The sequence below is a fragment of the Gavialis gangeticus genome, unplaced genomic scaffold (genome assembly GCF_001723915.1).
Source record: "Gavialis gangeticus isolate Ggan-Ray unplaced genomic scaffold, GavGan_comp1, whole genome shotgun sequence".
Classification (NCBI taxonomy): domain Eukaryota; kingdom Metazoa; phylum Chordata; order Crocodylia; family Gavialidae; genus Gavialis; species Gavialis gangeticus.
Window position 1 is genome coordinate 39,950,550 of NW_017729006.1, and position 19,181 is coordinate 39,969,730.

Sequence of the window (19,181 nt, forward strand, 5' to 3'; positions counted from 1 at the left end):
CCCCCCCCCCCCCACCAAATACGACACACTCATTGTTTTTGGGAAGGCAGAAGGAGGGGTAAACCAGAACAAAAAACAAACAAAAAGCTACACAAAAAACAAAAAGAAGTTTTTTCCAAAGTTGTGGCTACACAGAGCAGGGACAGAGTCTTATCTTCAGCTCACTCATCCTCCCTTTCCTGCTCAACCAAAAGCTATGATTTTATCCCTTTCACAGCTGAATAATCAGCAGCTCCTGGCTGCTTAGCCAAAACTTGGAGGTGTTGCTGCTGATTAGATCTATAGGCAGATCTAGGATTCTCAAAAGATCTAAAAACTGTCTGTAGGGCTGCAAACTAAGAGAAGAGACTAGAAGTAGCTAAGATGCAAAGGGTATCTTAATTACTGGATTATCAAGACCACTGAAAAGGAGAGTGGGTCATTAACACCTGTTCAGTGAGCAGCAATTAGCAGCAATCAAGGAGATCAGAATACAGCTGGGAAGTCAGTGCTGCCCCAACAGAAATGTCACTGCTGCTATTCTGTGCAAACAAACAAACAAACAAACAAAATAAATGAATAAAATCAGCTTCCCTGCTTAAGATACGCCCCCTACCCATTTTCAAAGGCTTTTTTTGGAGGGGGAGGGGTGTTGCTAAGAGTAAATACAGCATAAGCAATTCAAATAGTCCAGTTTTCCAAGAATATCAAATGCCACAAACGAAAGAAAACTCTGAAGTAAAACTGCCAGATGACTCCTATTCTGCAAAAGTAAAAAGGAACCTGCATGCAAACAGCACACCCTATGAAACTACACAAAATAATTCCACAGAAATTTTACTATTATTATAATCAATTTAAGTAAAACATGGAAATAACTTGTTTTGGGCTTGGAAACATACTTACAAGCACTTATGAGAAATGTCATATTTAATAAGAAATACAATCTATTCAGCTACACAGGTAGACTGTTGTCTGTAACATTTAATGCAACATCACAGAAAGAGGTCTTCCTTTTGAACAGTCCTATTTCCATTTTCCAGCTACCGTAAAAGATTTCCCTCCTTCATCCCCCTAGATTTAGCAGTCGAGTCAAACATTTGAGCCAGAGGTCAACCAAAATGACCTACTCATGTCCAGGGCAGGCCACTGCTATGACCCAGACATTCCTGCTTCTCCCTGCCACCCACCCACACCATAGGGAAAGCTCCTCACTGACAAAATGCAGCCAAAGTACATGGGCTGAATCCAGTGGCTCCAGGAAGCAGATCCAGCTGACAGACTATAGGTTGCCACATCCAGATTTATGCAACTGAAAGGCCTTCACATTAAGTTTAATAAAATACACTATCAAGATTTTAATAGGGGTAGTCAAGTTGTAGTAGAAAAAGTTCTTTCCAAATAATGCACTGACCTCATGGATACACTTAGTTATTAATACAAAGCTTGCATATAAAAATTAGAAAAGGCCTCTGCAGGATCAGAACGTAAAAAGAAAAAATACAGCACCAAACACACTGAAAGGAACAGAGGCGCACGTGTGCAAACACAAGAAGAAAAGGGAAGGCAAAAAAAAAAAAAAAAGAGTTTTTGAAAGAACTCTTAGTTTGATAAGTCATTTCCACCATCAAGGGTCCAACTACAGTACATTAGTAGGCTTTTGTGGTACTGAGTTTCAAACTATGAAGATAAACTACATTTGTCTGTTTCTGTTCAGTTCGACTATGATGCAGCCCAGCGCAGGCATCTGGATGATTCTGTTGTGATGCTAAAAGTCCACTGGATGGCAGGGTGGGGGGAGTCATGATTGAGAAGTTTGGAGGTAATATTTATAGCAGTGGTTCTCAACCTTTGTAGAATTGGGGCACCCCTTAATAAAAACTCAAAGCACCCCTCAGAAAAATACCACTCTTAAATTTTCATATTTTTTTTGATTAGGTAAAAAATAGAGCAATTCTGTTTACAAAGAATTCAGAAAGCCCAAAATAAGTCAGAATGGTTTTAACACTATGGATTCCTAATTGAAAACTGTTTTAATTATGTGAATCATGTTAGCAAACCTACCAGTACTAACATTGTGTAGCACTCCATGGCACTCTTGAAAGGACCTCAGGGCACTCCAGGGTGCTATGGCACCCGGGTTGAAGAAAAAAAATAAAAAAATAAAAAAATAAATAAATCAATCACTGATTTAGAGCAACAAAGAAATAAAATAATTTTCATTATCCACCTATTCCCTAAAAACTGCAAGTGAAATGTCACCAATATCCAATCATGTAGAAAAATTAAGGTGTATCACCTTTTCTTTACCACTTCTAATTTTCCAGGTAAATGTAGTTAGTTGAGTCAGTGTTAGAATTTTTGTATTGTAACAGAAGGAAGAATCACCACACTCTTAACTAATTATGTTAAATTTAATTTGAAGTCCTGGTACAAATCTAAAACTGTATGTATTAAAGCAGAGGTATCAAACTCAGCAAACCTTTGATCCCAGCAGTGGGTTGAGTAGCAGTAGTGTCAATTCCTGGGGGCTGGCCCTGCCAATAGCGACTCTGGCAGCAGTGATGGCTAAAGCTGTTGCTGCTTGCTCTGCCACCACAGAATTGTCTCTCCAATGGGAATCGGTATTAGGAATTTTGGCAACAGGGTAAACAGCACAACCATCAACCCCCCAGGGCCTGGCCCCAACGACAAAATGATCTGGCAGCTACAGAGGCAAATCTTGCTGCCATCAATTTACCCTGGCACCAAATTCCTGACCCCACAGGCTGGAGGGCCCACCTCCATGAGCTGGATCTAGCCTACAGGCTGCATGTTTGACACCCCTGTTCTAAACGTGTTGCCACTAGCACACTGAAATAGAAATAAGAAACAATTTCAGGATTTGTATATACACAGAAGTTCTATCAGTTCAGTACAACTTGGCATGTATACAGGTTTAAAACTTGGTTTATAAAAATATGTCCTTGCAAGATTATGCCAATTTAATGTTACATTTTTTTCTTATGCTAGTACAACTTTCTTGTTCAGTCATCATTCAGAAGCTGTATCTGGAATTTTAAAAGTAACTTTATTTTCCAATTTTTACTCCTGTTTCTCTCAAGAACCTATATAAAAACAGGAAAAATACTTAAGTGCCAAGTCCTGGAAACACACATGTGAATAAGGTTGAAATATATGAAAGCTACGTCTCGTCTCAACATAAAAGAAATACATGACATATAAATAACTTCACTGACTCAAATATACAAATCAAGAAAAAACAAACAAGAGGAAAACAATCTGTTTTCATCTCATTAGTATTTTTTAAAAGGGGTAAGAAATATATTTATTTCAGACAGAAGTGAGTTATAAGGCCTGTCTTCTTTACATCGTCACCCACTGTATTTTTATGTTAAAACAGAAATACATGGGTTGAATTATGCTTTTTAATTTCATTCATTCTTGCAGAGCTGAGACTCGCAGGCAACGAATGCGAGTATGATCATTCTACCTTGTAAGTAAGTTCTGTGCAATGCTGTTGGCCAACAAAATCCCTACACTGTGTACAGAGCCTGAAAGCGAACAGGTTACTTTAAATCTAATTAGGGCTGTATTTACTTTTAGCATCCAAAGGGTGCGAATCAGACCCAACTGTTTCACTTAATTAATACTGCTGTCTGCCTGTTGCAAGTGGCATACTGACATGCAATACATGCTCCAGTTCAGAATGAAAGGCAAGCAAGTATGGAAAATCAATTCAAATTCATGCCATTTTACTGCTGAAAGTAAAAATATCCTTGTTTTAAAATCACTGTCCTATTTCTTCTCATCCACCATGGAAATATTCATACACAAGTTTATGTGATATAAAAATCAACACTGTAACGAACTATAAGGGTTGCTTTAGATAAGATTGTATTTGCATCCTTTCAGCTAGTAAGTCTAATTACAAAAATAAAAGCCTCCCCTTAATGGGAGAAAAAAAAATAGGGATGAATTTCTTAAAAATTAAAAAAAAAAACCCCAAAACCTGCAAGATATTTTATAAAGATGCAATAATATTAGAGGTTTAAAATAGCAACGTGTCTAATACTAAGCTTCCTAGTCATTTATTTTTCATGACTATTTACATTTACACAACATACTACTCTCAATTGATACTTTGGAGTCACTATACTGAACAAATCTGTTCATAGCACATCACAAAATTTCAAACATTATCCTTTTTTAAACTGCATTGATCAATGATATATTCCTAACCAATATTTTTAATCTCGTTTTTCCAAAGAAAAGTTGTAAATGTAAACTGCTGTAGCCCCAGACCTAAATTTCATAACTTAATTAAATTTACAAATTCAGGGTGAATTTAGACCCGCTCAAATCTGCACTTCATGAACTTGTCAGTTAATGCATATTCTTAAACTAGACTGAATCTTGGTTGTGCTCACTATTTACTCAATTATGTCTTTCAAACATTACCATAAATATCTGCCTACTTTAAAATGTTATGTCTCTTTCTGTACAGCAACTCCTCCCCACCCCCACAAAAGATGCATTTGATTAGGGCCCCTTTGAGGTGTCAGAACACTCAGTTTACAGTGATCTCCAGTTGCTTTTCATATTGAAATCAGAGGGCAAAATCTGGTCCTTTGAATTCTTATTTAAAAAGTTATAAAAACACTGAGATTTTGATTTATATGAAGAGTTGAATCCAATGCTTCCTAAAAACAAATGATAAAAGACAACATAATAAATCATGAATACTGAAATTAATCTCAATTTAGGTAAGATCTAAAGGCTCTCAAAGTCTTTCAAAAGAAAAATATAATTTCTATAATCTTACATTTTATAAAAACAATCTGCATACAGAAGTCATTTTCAATTTCTGAAACAGTCTATTTTGTAACAGCATGGTACTTAAAATCCTAATCACCAAAATAGCTGTTCAGCTATGGCTAACCTATATTTCAATGTGCCAAACCAAACTTAAAATAAAACTTCCATAAACAGTGACTAAGTTTTCTAAATTATAACTATTTTATTTCACACACTAAATTTAAAGCCAGACAAGACAGTTTATGGGCCTGCTTTGAAAGCCTACTTCAGTCAGTGGAAAGACTCCAATACGCTTTGTTTCTATTATGCCTGAGAAACAGGTTGAAGTACATTATCTATTTAGCACATAGAAGGTTCCAAAGTTACTAGGCATAACTCGGCTTTGAAAAACTGATCTGAGAATACAATCACCATAATTTCTGCTGTAATCTAACGCACAAAACGCTCATGTTAAAGACAGAGAGAGAAAAAAAGAGAGAGAACACACATGATCATATGCATTCTCCCTCCACCAGTTTCAACGGTGTTTGTTTGTTTGTTTGTTTGTTTGTATAAAGGAACAAATGCAGAACTGCACCTTTTGTCCATCCATCCCTACATGTTATATAGCACACCCCAATTCCATGGGAAGAAAAAAGTCTTTCCAAGGTCAGTCAGACTGTTTCTCAGACACCAAAAACTATATTGATTTTTAAAACCCCAGCCGTGAAATACAAGAAAGCAGAAAAGATTAACATACTTTAATTTGTAGTACTCCACCTCTAACAGTCACAGCACATTCAATCCTTGTTGATATGAGAAAGTGTCAGAGATGGGACTAGTAGGAAAGTATTCTTCTCTAGTTCATACTATGTAAGCTAAGACCAACAATTTTCTGTTAAGGATGCTGGTTTACAATGGAGTTTAAAAAGTCTACTCCTACCAAATAATTAAAACATGAATCCACATACCTGACAATTTACAAAAACCTTGTACTGATCACATGTACTAAACATGTGGCAAGATGTTACAGCAAATTCTGCCACTAAACTACAGACTGTGACCAGAACTTGAAAACTCAGTTGCCTTATTCCTCTGTAAGCTGTTGCAACACTTCAGCCAAAGGAGGACTGATAACTTCTATGTACCTGCAAATACAGTCTCAACATTTTCAGACTCAAGTCACCCCTTCATAACTCATACAAGTTCAGTAATACTCTATTCCAAAAAACTAATTTATTTCTTACAGAGCTTACCTTCTTGCACCATAGTACACCTTAAGAAGGATCTCACAGGATGGTAGGGGATACTTTTGAGACCACGGCAGAGGACGGTACACTGTGTTCAGCATGGGCAGGGCCTCTGCATGGTGAGGTGATCTGATGTCCCAATCTACTGGCAGGGCCTTCATGGTGGGGGGTAGGACATCAGATCCCTGAAGGACACATTGCTCATCCCTGCAAAGGCTGGTACCAAATGAGAGCACTAGGGATGGGCAGAACTTCACCATGCCCCCCCTTTTCTTCCCCACATCCCCCATCTGCCCTGTCCCAACCTCCAAGTCTGTACCTAAGAGGGGCAGGTGTAGCCCCTGCTGTAGCAGCTGTTCCTTTGAAGACCTGCATAGGATAACTAGAGCCACTTGCCCCCACAGCCTCTTCCACAAGCTCTGGGAACATGAGAGGAGCAGGGAACCAAGCCAGGCTCTACCTCCACCTGCCCTCCCACAGCAGAGCACCCCACTTAGACCACAGAGGCAGTTGGTAGAGGGGCAGCCATGGTGCAGGAATCGCTAAGGGAGCAGTTTGGAGAGCCACTTGTGCACAGAAAACTGGGGCAGACATAGGGTGCCCAGCACATGGAGAAACAAGCATTTACTTCTTCATGAAGGAGCCAGGAGCCTGGCAAACACAAAAGGATTGCAACAGAGTGTTGCAACACCTTGCATAAGAATCACTGACAGAGATGCAGGGAAAACACTGTTGAAGTTGGTGTGGCAGCACAGGGGGTCTCAACCAGTGAACTAAAGAGAACCTCAAGTCAAAAAGCTGTTATCTTCGACAAAATTAAACTATGTAAACAGTTGGTGTTAGCAAAAGCACAAACAAAAGGATATACTTTAAAATAAACTTTATGGCATATATTGTAGACACACCTAGTGTCATTTAACTGACTGCAGGACACCAAATGCACTAGTGGGGAAAAAACACAAGTAGCCACTCAAAGTCCAACACTTATGAGGTCCCCCTGATCTCCACTCCTACCCACATTGAGTGGGCAATCAACTATAGAAGCAGCAAAGATAGCATGAAAATTTATTTGGATGATTTGTCAAGTGTTGGGTAGAATACAGAAAATAGTGTCAGTACACTTTATTTACAATAACTACTACATAATGAGCTCTAATTAGGTGCAAGATCATAGAAGTACCACAAAGTCTGACATATGGGATTTCCATATATGTATAAGGGAGACTTATTACAGTTTTCACATATACTTTTTAAATAATGCACACAAAGACTATGTATTTAGAAAATAGCAAATCTCAGTAAGATGTTCATGACCACATCAACAATAAGCACAGCCATAATAGAAGACTGACCATTGTGTCTTTATAGATGCTCAATGAATGCAGCAACACAAAACACATGCCGATTAAAAAGCTGCATCTATTTAGATGTGCTATTTTTAAAAAACTTAAATTATTTAGTAGAGACAAATTACATCCTTTCAAATGAATGCTGATCAATCTATGAACATGACTACTTGGAAAAAAAATGCAAGTCTTATACCCACATGTATTTTCAGGGGATTTTGCTGCATAACAGTCAACTGGACTTTTACAATATTCAGTTTTAATAGATTTGTAAGTCAGCAATAGCAGTAAGGACATTGCCTTCCAAATGTAAAAGTCCTCAGAAAAAACATATGCCAGGTGACAGAGTACAATGCCTCTTCTTCGTCTTGGACAAGCTCCTCTCCCCCCACCCTCTCTGAGAATCACAAGAACTGAAAGTCTGCCTTGCAGTGACACTGGTAACCTTAATGGTTCCAAAGAAGTTTTAGTGCCAACAACAACGCTAATATACCACTACTAGAATTATCACGTTATTATCATGCTAGTGTAGGCCATCTAGATAGGGAGCTCAGCTGCTCCAGGCATTCTGCTGGACAAAGCGCACTTCTCTGGCTACATGCAAGAATACCTCAAACAAAGCAGCAGACCTCAAACCTCCTGTAGGAGAGGCCGAGTAGAGCTTTAATAAAAGTTCAGGCTGCAAAACCGTTTAGCTATGTCTACTTTCATCCAAGAAATGACACCACAGCACACTGTACAATGGGAAATCTTATGTGACTGAGGCAGATACAAGGCATCAATCCTATGCATCCTTCTCATATATATAACAGATGCAATGTCACAGATTTTATGAACCTCTTATACAGCAGGGGTGTCAAAGATTCGGCCTATGGAACTATATTATCCAGCCCATAGTGCTGCCTGCCACAATGAGGCGCACGCTGCATGTGGCACCTGCACCAGACAGGCCCTAGACCTAAAGCTGGTCCAGATCCGGCCCACAGACCAGCCCCAAATGCCAGATCAGCATGGATGTCACATGCAGCACATGCACTAGACTGGCCCCGTGTGTGACATGCCATGCACAACCCCCAATGCTGCAAGCTGTGTGTGGGGCCCAAGCAGGTGCATGTGATATACATGACTGGAACCAGAAGTGTAACCAGTCCAGGGCACATGCTGCATGTGACACCAACACTAGACCAACCCTGCACGTTGGATCAAGTATGTGGAATGTGTGTGGGTCCCATCTGGCCTGCAGAATGGCTTCACGTACTTCATCTGGCCCTGAGTTTGATACCCCCATCCTAGAGGATTAAGAAACCAATTACTTTATAGCTAAGTAACATTATTTGAGTAGCCTGGCTGAAGATGTTCTCATGTCAAAAGGTAACTCTACAGTGCCAGAGAAGGAACTGAGGTGGACTTGACACCACTGGCGTCAGTCATAAAACCTGTGAAAAAGGGTTATCCAGACCACCATCTTCTTCCAGGGCTTTTCATGGTGGCTGCACAGACAGCCCTTGCTTCTATACACCTCGAAATTTACCATTCCTCATTGTCAACAGCTGTGTGAATCAGTGGCACTCAGTGATTGAAGGAAGCATCTCCTCCCCAACACCAACAATTCTGGCAATCTAGAAGTCAACAAGTTCAAAGAGGGCTGAAGAGATTTATCCCTCCAAAGCTCAGAGCTCTATGACAGCCTCCCTAGCCATCTGCAAGACCATGAATTATTCTAAAAGATACTTCCCTCCCACCCATATAAACACCTAAACACCTGCAAGTTGAAGTTGATGATATGTATATATATGTAACTCTTATATAGCCTAGTCATTGTTCTTTAGAAAGTTATTTATGCACTGAGAGTCACTGCAGGACTGCTTTCTGAGCTGATATTCTTCAATCTTCTCTAAAAAAAAACCCCAATCATTACAGAAAAGCAGGTGATGACATTCGGTGTTAAACAGTCCCAGGGTAAAAAAGATTCTTTAAATAGAAGACATTAAAATAAACATTTGTTCATTTCACCCTAATGATTTATGAATGACAAACTAACTTTAAGTACATTTCAAAACAAGGTAAGAGACATAAGAAGGCCAGATGTGTTTTGTAAAACAAAGGCAGCAAGAGCTAGTTTAGAATCACTACTCATATCCTAGCTCCTTTGGATTTCAACAGGAAAAGAAGAGACCGAGCAAAATTCATCACTCTTCACTCTAAGCCAGATGCAGAAACTGAGGACTGCATGAATATGTGTTTTCACAGCAATTAATTCTATAAACTACAGCACTACTAAGGAATAACTGAGGTAATAAGAACACTCCAAGCACATCCCTTCCTATCCCCTAAACCAGGGTCCACTAGATATGTGAGGATGAAAAGATGGTTAAGCCAGATCTGTTCATTGCTGAGGGCACTTTGAGCCATATGTGTATGGCCATTCCTACACCAAGTACAGCTGTATAAAGTTGATGACGTATAGCAATGTAACCCCTTCCTCTGTCAAAATACAATCTATTATATACTCTGTTTTGCTGGAAGGAGTGGAGGGGGGGGGATTAAAAACACAGGGCACAATATTTCCTTCCACCCCCCAAGAAGAGCTGCGTTCTGTGACCCTACATGATTGTCAGGAAGGTCCATCACCCCCTGGTACTCAGTGAACCAATAAGACAGTTACAACTACCATTCCCCAACATTCCCTGGTGGCCTGTAAAACCAAACTGTCTCTCTAAATTAGAAAGGCAAAGAATCAATTTAACTCTGACTGTTTTGTTTAGTTCAACAATTTAAATGATGTTTATACAGGCCATAATTTAGGCAATATTAGGAGTAATTCTGCCCTTTCTATGCATATATAAAAAGTAGCTACATTTGAAGTCCTGCTTCTGCTTCCTGCATAAAGCAAGGTACAAGATTACTTAAACTGTAATGTGCTTTTCCATTTATCAGAAAAGGACCCGAGATAAGCGTGTCCCAAATATGTTACTTGTATTGCATCTAGACCTCCAGTCACAGACCAGGACATCAGTGTACCAGTTACTGATGCCAGATTCCCCCACCATCCTCACTTTCCATGGCCCTGAGACAAATCTTATCATGGTTCCTTTCTGGGTAAAGAGAAAATAGGTCTGGAAGCATGTTACAGCTTTGCAATCCTCCATTTAAATTAGCTGGAATACAAATGAAATGCTTTGTATAAGATACATTTGCTACAGAAAAGTAAAGTAACAAGATAACCTACAATCACAGTAATAGATGCAAGATGGTTAAGTTTTAAAATTAACATTTTGAAAAAGCAAAATAAAAATTAGGAGGTGGTAAAAAAAAAAAAAATTATGACCTCCACGGAGCTCGTTCACTTCAACAAAAACAACAGAAATCATCTTTCCAATAAGTTAACATTTGCCAATTTAGCTTCGCTATAAACAGATGTTGTCTTTGGAGCAGGATGTGTTCTGGTATGGCTGATCCACTTCATTGGCATCTGTAGACGTTTGGGCCGTTGTCCCGCAGGATCCCATAGGGACAGGGTGCAGCAGCAAGATGCATGCTGTGGAAATCTTCTGTGGTGCACATCTGCAAGCGGAATCAGGGCATGCCAGCCTGATATGCATGCCAGCCATGGAAATCCCCTACACAGGAATTCCGATGGTGCGCAATAAGGTAGCAGATGTCCTCCCATTTAAAGCATCACAAATAGTGACTACCTTTGGTCACAGAAACACCTCTGGGCACATGGAGAGCAGCAAAGAGCCAAGATGTCTGTTTACTTGCAACTTGTGTCGCCATACAATAATTATGGTGGCGCGAGGTACATATGTTTGCTCCCTACATTCCAACTAAAAGGGCAAGGGTGGGAAATTTCTTGAAGATTAAGATAGATATTCTTAACTTGAAGCATTCACTGTTTGGATAACAAATATGTCACAGGATTATTCATGCCACCTTATAACAAACCACTTCTAAACAGTTAGATGGGAGACAACATTCTCTTGATATTAGGGATATACATGCTTTCTTTTAAAGGAAGAATATGAAAAATGCCAGACTATTAGACTGTTAGATTCTAACTATTAGATGAAACTTTACTTTAGTAACTGAAAATAAAGTGCTGTTACACACATTCATCTTTATAAAGGTCACTATTTAAAAATAGGAAGATGTATTAACTGACAAGTAAATTCTCTACATTCTTATGATTTGGGGGGTTTATGGCCCTCTCCACTTCAAAAACTGGACAAGTTTATCCAACAATAAGCAGACCACAGCAATATACAAAAGGCTTATACAAAACTAGTATGATGAGGCACTGCCATAAACTTCCCCCTTGCTGTATGCATCAAGTATTCAGCCTGAGGCAGAAAACGAGAAGATTCTGAGACTGGGATCACACATCCAAATACTGTGTGTTAAGGGAATGCAATTTCTCTTATACAGAAACTGAACAAGTCATAGCTGATCCTAAAATCCAAAGGACCATAAAAGTTGAGCACAGCCACTCTGGCCCTCACAGTAAGATACGCCAAGATCAGCTTGAAACTGGGGCCTGTTTGTTTCAACCACAGACTATGCTATTTTTCAGAGTTGTGGTTATGGAGTTTTCCTACCTTTTAATCTCAGTTTGATGTCACAGAGTGTGGAAGGGATCCCCTCACCCTCCAAAACACTGTCAGATGCTGAGGTGGAGTGTGGTGCTTCAATTATCTGTAGGTGTAATTGAGAAGAGAAAACAAGACTGCCATAGTTGTAAAGGGAAATGCGCTTTATTAGTGAAAATGCATTAAAATTAACACAAACTTGAAATTCAAAACAATGTTCTACTTGCATATTAAGTCTTTAGTCTATATGAGCAGTACTTATGTTGTATCCTGCAACAATCAACTAGAAACCATTCCTTTTACAGGTCGTCTTCAACCTACAACACATCTGAAGCCTTTTGTTTAGCTCCATCTATACTGTCACAATAATATGGCAACACAGAAAGACTCTTCATGCTCAGAACTCATAATAGCTAGAATACTATTGTTCTAGGATCTACACCATATACATAGGTTTCCTAGCCTGCCTCAAACAACGTGATTCTTGGGCAACAAACAAATAAAAAAGCCAATAAAACAAAGCCTTTTTGCCATGTCCCAGGCATTCAGAGGGGCCCTCTGGCTCTGATTCCCAGTGCAGCAGCCTGGCCTCCTCTTGTGACATGCAGCTACAGAAACTGCTTGTTTCCTTCCTCTCTCTCTCTCTCTCTCCCTTCCTTCAATCTTCATTCTCAGTGTCCCTCTGGGGTTTTTAAACTCCCAGTGGAAGATACCATTATGAAGCAGAGACGCACTGATATACTGGTGCCATATCATTGGCACCAATAAAGGAAAAAATTAGCATTATCAGCTATTGGTCAAAAAAGGCCAGTGTAGCCAAAAATGTTAACCAATAAATATAATATGCCTTCTGGAAGGGACCCCTGGAAGCCACATGCATGCGCGCAGCTGCACATGCACATGGCCAGGAAGGCAGCTGGGCAGTGTGGAAAGCAGCTCCCTGCAGGTAGGTCTGTTGAGGGGAAGGGGGAGGTCAGGGCCCCCATGGTGAGGGAGGGAGTGGGGTAGAGCCCTAGGCAGCTTGTCCAGGGGACACAGACAGGGAGGGAGCAGCTACCCTGCCGCTGCACACCCCCCCTAGGGAAGGCAATGCGGGGGGAAGGAGTATGTCCCCCACCAATGTGTGTGGGGCAGAGGCAGACTGCCTGCTGCGGGCTCAGGGCTCTCTGCACTACTGTCTTTGCCCCAGGAGCTGCACACTGGCTGCATGTCCCCTGCCCATCCAGTAGCAGTGGGGGCAGCAAGTTGTGCCTCCCACTGCCAGGTGGGCAGGGGATGCAGGGCCAGCACACTGCTCCCAGGGCAAAGACAGCAGGGTCGAGAGCCCCAAGCCCACAGTGGGCAGCCCACATCTGCCCTCGCCCCCCTTGGCTCCACTCCTAAAAGCATCCCCATGCTCAAAAATTGTGGCGGTGGCGCTTGAACTAAAGCTCATTTGATCATGCCACCATTTTTAAAGCGCTAGGACAATGACCCCCTGGATGAATCGCCCATGGCTCTGTCCCACCTGCCCCGGGGTCTTATTCACCACCCTGCCTGGGCAGCATCCCCAGCTCCAGCCCCTGCCCCACTCCCTCCCTCACCATGGGGGGCTCAATCTGCACCCCCCCACCTCTTCCTTCCCCAACGTCCCTTCCATAGACTTACCTGCAGAGAACTGCTCTCCATGCTGCCCAGCTGTGCTCCTGTAAATCAGTTATCAGATCGGTATCAGCCAATATGCCTGATGAACAATTGGCTACCTGTATCAGCCAAGAAAATCTTTATCGGTGCACCCCTAACTATAAAAAGACGCTTATGTCCTTTAACAAGGCTGGCTTCCCTTTCTTAAAAAGGACAGATCACCTTTCACACAGACCTTTGAACTACTATTTATACTATTTTTAAGTTACAAATAAGAATGTTTTATTCTAGACTGCTACTTCTAGCAGCAAATTTTGCCTTCAGCTGGGTTTTGGAGGAAACAGAATCAGCTTTTATAAAACCAAAACATAACCTGTATATTCCAGCTTCATAATTCCAAGCTTCCAAAACTGTACAGAAAAGGTTCCCAATACCCTTTTTCTTTCTCTACCTTGCTTTACAAGTTTGAAGGTTTATCCTGGAGTGTAGTTATATGCAAACATGTAACTCATGCAACATTATACTCTAACCCACTTGTTAGAGGACACCCATCAGCTTTTAGCAATTGGACTTGAAGATCTGCCAAATCCCACTCCACACCAGCTCTTGGTTAGACATAGTGGATGTTTTCCTTTATGCTGGGTTTGTCAATCCTGACACCATTCAGAAAATGTTTATCCAGCTTTGATTTTATTGTACCAGACAAACTTTCCTACTATCATATATGGGGAAGCCATTTTAAATCACATGTTACATCCATGTCAGTTTTAAAATTCATTGCTCTTCTATCCCTTTATCTGTTAAACTTGTCATGTCAGGTTTCCTGGTTTCTTTCATTTTCAAACACTTACTGGATTACTTACAACCTTCCTCTTTCTCTGAGGGACTGTCTAAAACCAAGGCTGCTAACTTGTAAAACAAAGTTATACTTGTAATTTTTTTGCCATCATTACCCCATCTTACAAAGAAGTCTACTATTTTTTTAAGTCTGTAATTGACAAAAACATCTTCTATTACAGTACACTAGCCTCACATCATTCAACTAAAACCAACGGTAGTCACTAAAATTACTAATGATTGCGGAGTCTTCTAAACACACTTGCAGCAAGTCTAGACAAGAAGTAAAAATGTTGACAACTACCTCAATTCAACCTCTATTTGTGTTCCCATTACTGCTACCAGAAATCATGCGGTAGTGAGAGATTTCTCCCCCTCCCCAGACTAGCTTGGGCAAGGTTTTGGTTCTCTATTGTCTCCCAGTTCAATTTGCAGTTATTATGAGTATTAGGGTGATATTTGTTTGGTCCAGTTTTAAAACTTTTCCAGCGTAGCAATGTCTGGTGGCTATAATGATTTTATGAACAAATATAATAATTAAGCTGGTTATAAATCTTACAGTCACTGAATTCTTGTCTGCTTTCTCTCTCCAACCGCCTTTACTTTTCAGAAAAATTACTATAGCATATGAAAAAGTCTCATAGTTGCTTAAGTAAGCTCAGTGACCTGCATTAAACTATGTTACAATCTGTTTGTACCTAATCTGGAGGATTTTTTTTTTTTAAACCGTGCTTTTCGGGTCTAGGTAGTAGTAATATTCTTTCCACAATACTTTCATCTCCCATTTTCCCCATCATAATTTCATTTCATTTAAGTGCATACTACTGTCACCTAAAGAACGAGAACAGCTTTAATACCTTGCATTTACTCTTCCAAGACATCACTGCATTTAATAATCGTAAACTGAATGTTCATACAGAAAAAAATGGATGTAGAAGAATATAAAGACATTCAAATCTGCCACAGTCATAATAAAGAAACAGAAGAGGGTAAAATGCAGTTTTGAACAAATCCTTTAAAGCTTTAAAAAAAAAAATTTTTTTTTTTTTTTAAATTGTCACTCTTATAGCTTCAGGCACCAGTCACCATCAAAAGGCTGATGATCTCACATGAAGTCAATGAACAAAATCTACAATGAGAACCTTATTAAGAAAGCAAATGCATTTCAGTTCCCTCATTGAGAAGGGAGAAGAAAAAGAGTGGGTTTTTCCACCACTGCATTGCATCTGGATTTTCCATGTCAGACTGAGTAGCATATTTGGCTTGTCAATGAAGGCACTTAATAAAAATTTCCCTCATCCTTTCCTATATTCAAGGAAAAAAAAAAAAACTTCCATTACTTCTGTGCAACAGATGAAATTTCAAGAGATAAACCCTAACCTATACCTTTCAAATTGCACAGTCTGAAACAAAAAAAAAAAAAAAAAAACCTTAAGAAGAAGCATATGCTTTAAGATACCTCTTTACAAATGCACAGAAATGTTCATTGTTCATAGAAATATTGCATCATTTCATGGCCTAGCTACAAGATTTCCTCTGTTTAAAATATCAAGTCCTATTCATATAACTTGAGGCCTTGGGATGCCCAGACATCCAAATTTGTAAGTTTGCTAATTGAATTCTACATGGTAAAATCTTTCCGAAGTTCTTTTATATCCACAGTTTCACTGCTTTTCTCCAAAATGAAAAAAATATGATAAAAGTATTATTTTGGGGAGTACAGTCCTAAGTTTAACATTTAAGTGCTGATACATTTCAGAAAAGCATTAGTGCATGACTGAACAATTAAAATTAAAACACAACCCAAAACAGACACTTTAACCTCATTCAGCTGAAAGCCAACATTAGTTGAACAAACAGTCAATAAATATACCTAAAGGTCTTGCTGCATGTTGCACTTTGAGCTGCTCAAACACTGATCACTGTTATTGCTAGCTCAAACTGGGAAGCAGGGACCTTAAGACAGGGGTGGGTAATTATCTGGGCCAGAGGACCACTTAGGGAATTTTGGTGAGCGGTCCTGGACCAGGCCAGCACCCCCTGCCCCTCCCCCAGCTCTGGGTCAGCATCACCTGCTGCCCCCCACCCCAAGCTCACCAAAACTCCTTAAGTGGCCAGGAAGATGGGATGGGGGAGCAGGTGGGTTGGAAGCAGGATCCAGGAGCAGAGGAGCCTAAGCCAGGGATCACAAAGTGGTGACAGCACAGGGCTCAGGCCAAGACTGTGGCAGAGCCACGATCCCCTCCCCATGTAACCTGGTAACTGGAGCCAGTTTCACAGGCAAGGGCATATAGGGAGCAGATTGCAGCTGTGCCCCAGGCAAGCCCCAGCCCTGCACTATCATTGCTAAGCGATCTGGGGGTCTCCATCGAGACCCTGCCTGTCTGCTCCATCTGGCACCCCTGGCCATACATGGGGCAGATGGGCCAGGGTGCCCAAGCAGCAGGGTTGGGGCTGGCAGTGGAAGCTATCAGGCGCCGCTGCACCATCCCAGCCCCACTGCGCACCTAGGGGCAGTGGGGCCAGGTGCACATGCCACAGCTCAGGCTGTCCCCATGCCTGGTAGGCCCAAGGGGCCTGCTATGGGCTGGACAAAATCTCTTAGTGAGCCAGATCAAGGCCACAGGCCGTGTTTTGCCCACACCTCCCTTAAGACTAAAAACCTTCCGACTAAAAACCCACCTGCACAGCTGTGCCCTGCTACTATAGGGATGGCAAGCAGTGATCCAACTAGGAGCTACAGCTACGAGTTGCCACTACAGGGCTGGTAAGCAAGGATAGGTGTCTATCCCTAATTCCACCTGGCAGTGTGGGAGAGATGGTTTTGTTGTTTGTTGTTTTGGTTTTTTTTGGGGGGGGGGAGGGGGAGAAAGAACATGCAGCTGAGACAGAGTTAATGGAGTGGGGGGGAATAATGAAATAGGGGTGGGAGAAAGAAAAATGAAGGAAGTCACCAACTGAAAGATAAAAAAATTAGTAAAAAAGAAAAAAAACATCTAAACAGAAATAAAGAGGACATAATTTAAAGAAATCTAGTAAATTGGGATTGGGGTATGGAGGGTGCTGGTCAGCACTCCCACCTTCCAACAACCATGGGAAGCATGAGGGAAGGCCTCCCAACTTGCTCCCCACTCCCCTTAGGCCCCATTCCTGGATCCACCCATGCACTGTGACCTAGTTAGCTGGCATGTGCTTTGCAGGCTGTTCATACAAGGTTGCACCCCTTGGGGATGGGAAGGTCCCACCCCCCAGAACCAGGAGCTGGAGTTGGCTTGGTGCCAGAACCACCCCCTAGGCAGTAGAGTTCACGTGGTGAAAAGTTTGTCCACACAGAACAGGAGAGTGGAGAAAAGGGCTGTCATGGGGCACTCCTGCGCCCCACTCCTAAGGAGGCTCAACCCCGGGAAGGGGAGAGGTGTAGCAGGGCACTAGGGTGCCTGCTACTGGCAGTAGTAACGTGGGCTTAGCTGCCAAGCTGCAGGGCCGCCCAGGTGAGGGTTGCCATGGCAGCTGAGTGGGTCAGCTGACCGCCAGGGGCAGGGCCTGGCCTTATACAGACAGCCAGGCCAAAGCCTGGCTAGTAGTTACCTTCTGGCTGCTGGAGGAGCAAGAGCTCTGCAGCGGAGTCGAGCTGGGTCGAGCAGACTGATAGACCCAGCAGTTGCATCATGTTACAGGGTACAGAGAACCCTGACCAGGAGGTGGGGCAGGAGAAGCCTGTGGGACAGGAGTGTGCGTTATAGCTGGCAGGCTTATTGTTCCGTTACAGCCGGTGTGCTTAGGGTTCTGTTTAGTCTGTTGTGAAAATACCGGAGGACCGGGCGAGGCTGTAGGGGTGCGAGGAGGCCTCACGGGAGCTCCCCAGTAGTCTGGGGGTTCCTGGGTGCCCTGTTTGGGCACAGAGCAGTGCCTGGGAGGCACGGCTGTTTGGCACCAGTGTGGTGCGGTGCGTGGAGGTTGAGAGCCCAGCCCGAGGGCGGTATTCTGCCGAGTCGGGCGAAGGACCCCAAGAAGAGTCAGGGGGCCAGGCACGGCTACGGGCCGCCTGAGCCCCGAGCGCAGTTTAGCGTGGGGCAGAGCCCCAGAGAGGGCGATAGCGCAGGGCAGAGCCCCAGAGAGGGCGAGAGCATTGCAGTGAGCCCTGGAGGGGGCGGGAGCATTGCGGTGAGCCCTGAGCGCGGAAAGCGCGTGTATAGGCCCCAGCAAGGGCGAAGAGCGCAGCAAGCGTGAGATAGGCCCGAGTGCAGGTGAGAAGTAGCCCGAGTCGGGTGAAAGACCTCAAGAAGGGTCAAGGGGCCAGGCACGGCTATGGGCCACCTGAGCCCTGGCGCGAGAAGCGCGGGACAGGCCCCAGAGAAGGGCGAGGGCACGAGAAGCGCGGATTGGGATAGGCCCCCGCGAGGGCGGGCGCAAGAAGCGCAGATTGGGATAGGCCCCCGCGAGGGCGGGCGCGAGGGTGGCGGCCCGAGGCCGGGCCAGCACGTGCGATTAGACCCTGAAGAAGGGCGAACACATGAGTAGGCCCCAGAGAGGGGCGAGGGTTAGCGAACACAGGGGCGCTAGAGCAAGGGGCGTCGGTTGCTTGACAAGCCCAGTGGCGCCCGAGGAAGGGCGTGGGTTGCGTGACAAGCCCAAGGTGCCAGGCAAGGCACAAGTGACCAGACAACGTCCGGAACAGCTGCGAGGCTTGGGGCATGCTAAAAGGGAGGTAGGAGGCACGCATAGCCCATAAGGCTGGGGGTGCACCAAGTCACCCTTAAATA

General features: G+C 42.7%; 1 protein-coding gene across 3 annotated transcripts in view; it reads right to left on the reverse strand.

Annotated features, from left to right (window-relative positions):
- The window catches only part of EZH2 (enhancer of zeste 2 polycomb repressive complex 2 subunit), an 82,344-nt gene that overhangs the window by 43,922 nt on the left and 19,241 nt on the right, over positions 1-19,181 (reverse strand). The window contains exon 3 of one of the 3 annotated variants that reach the window (XM_019509120.1): positions 11,968-12,064. The exons of the other annotated variants lie outside the window; for them this stretch is intronic. The gene's annotated coding sequence lies outside the window, so the exon portion shown is untranslated. The remainder of the gene's footprint in view (positions 1-11,967; positions 12,065-19,181) is intronic. 3 annotated transcript variants of the gene reach the window in all.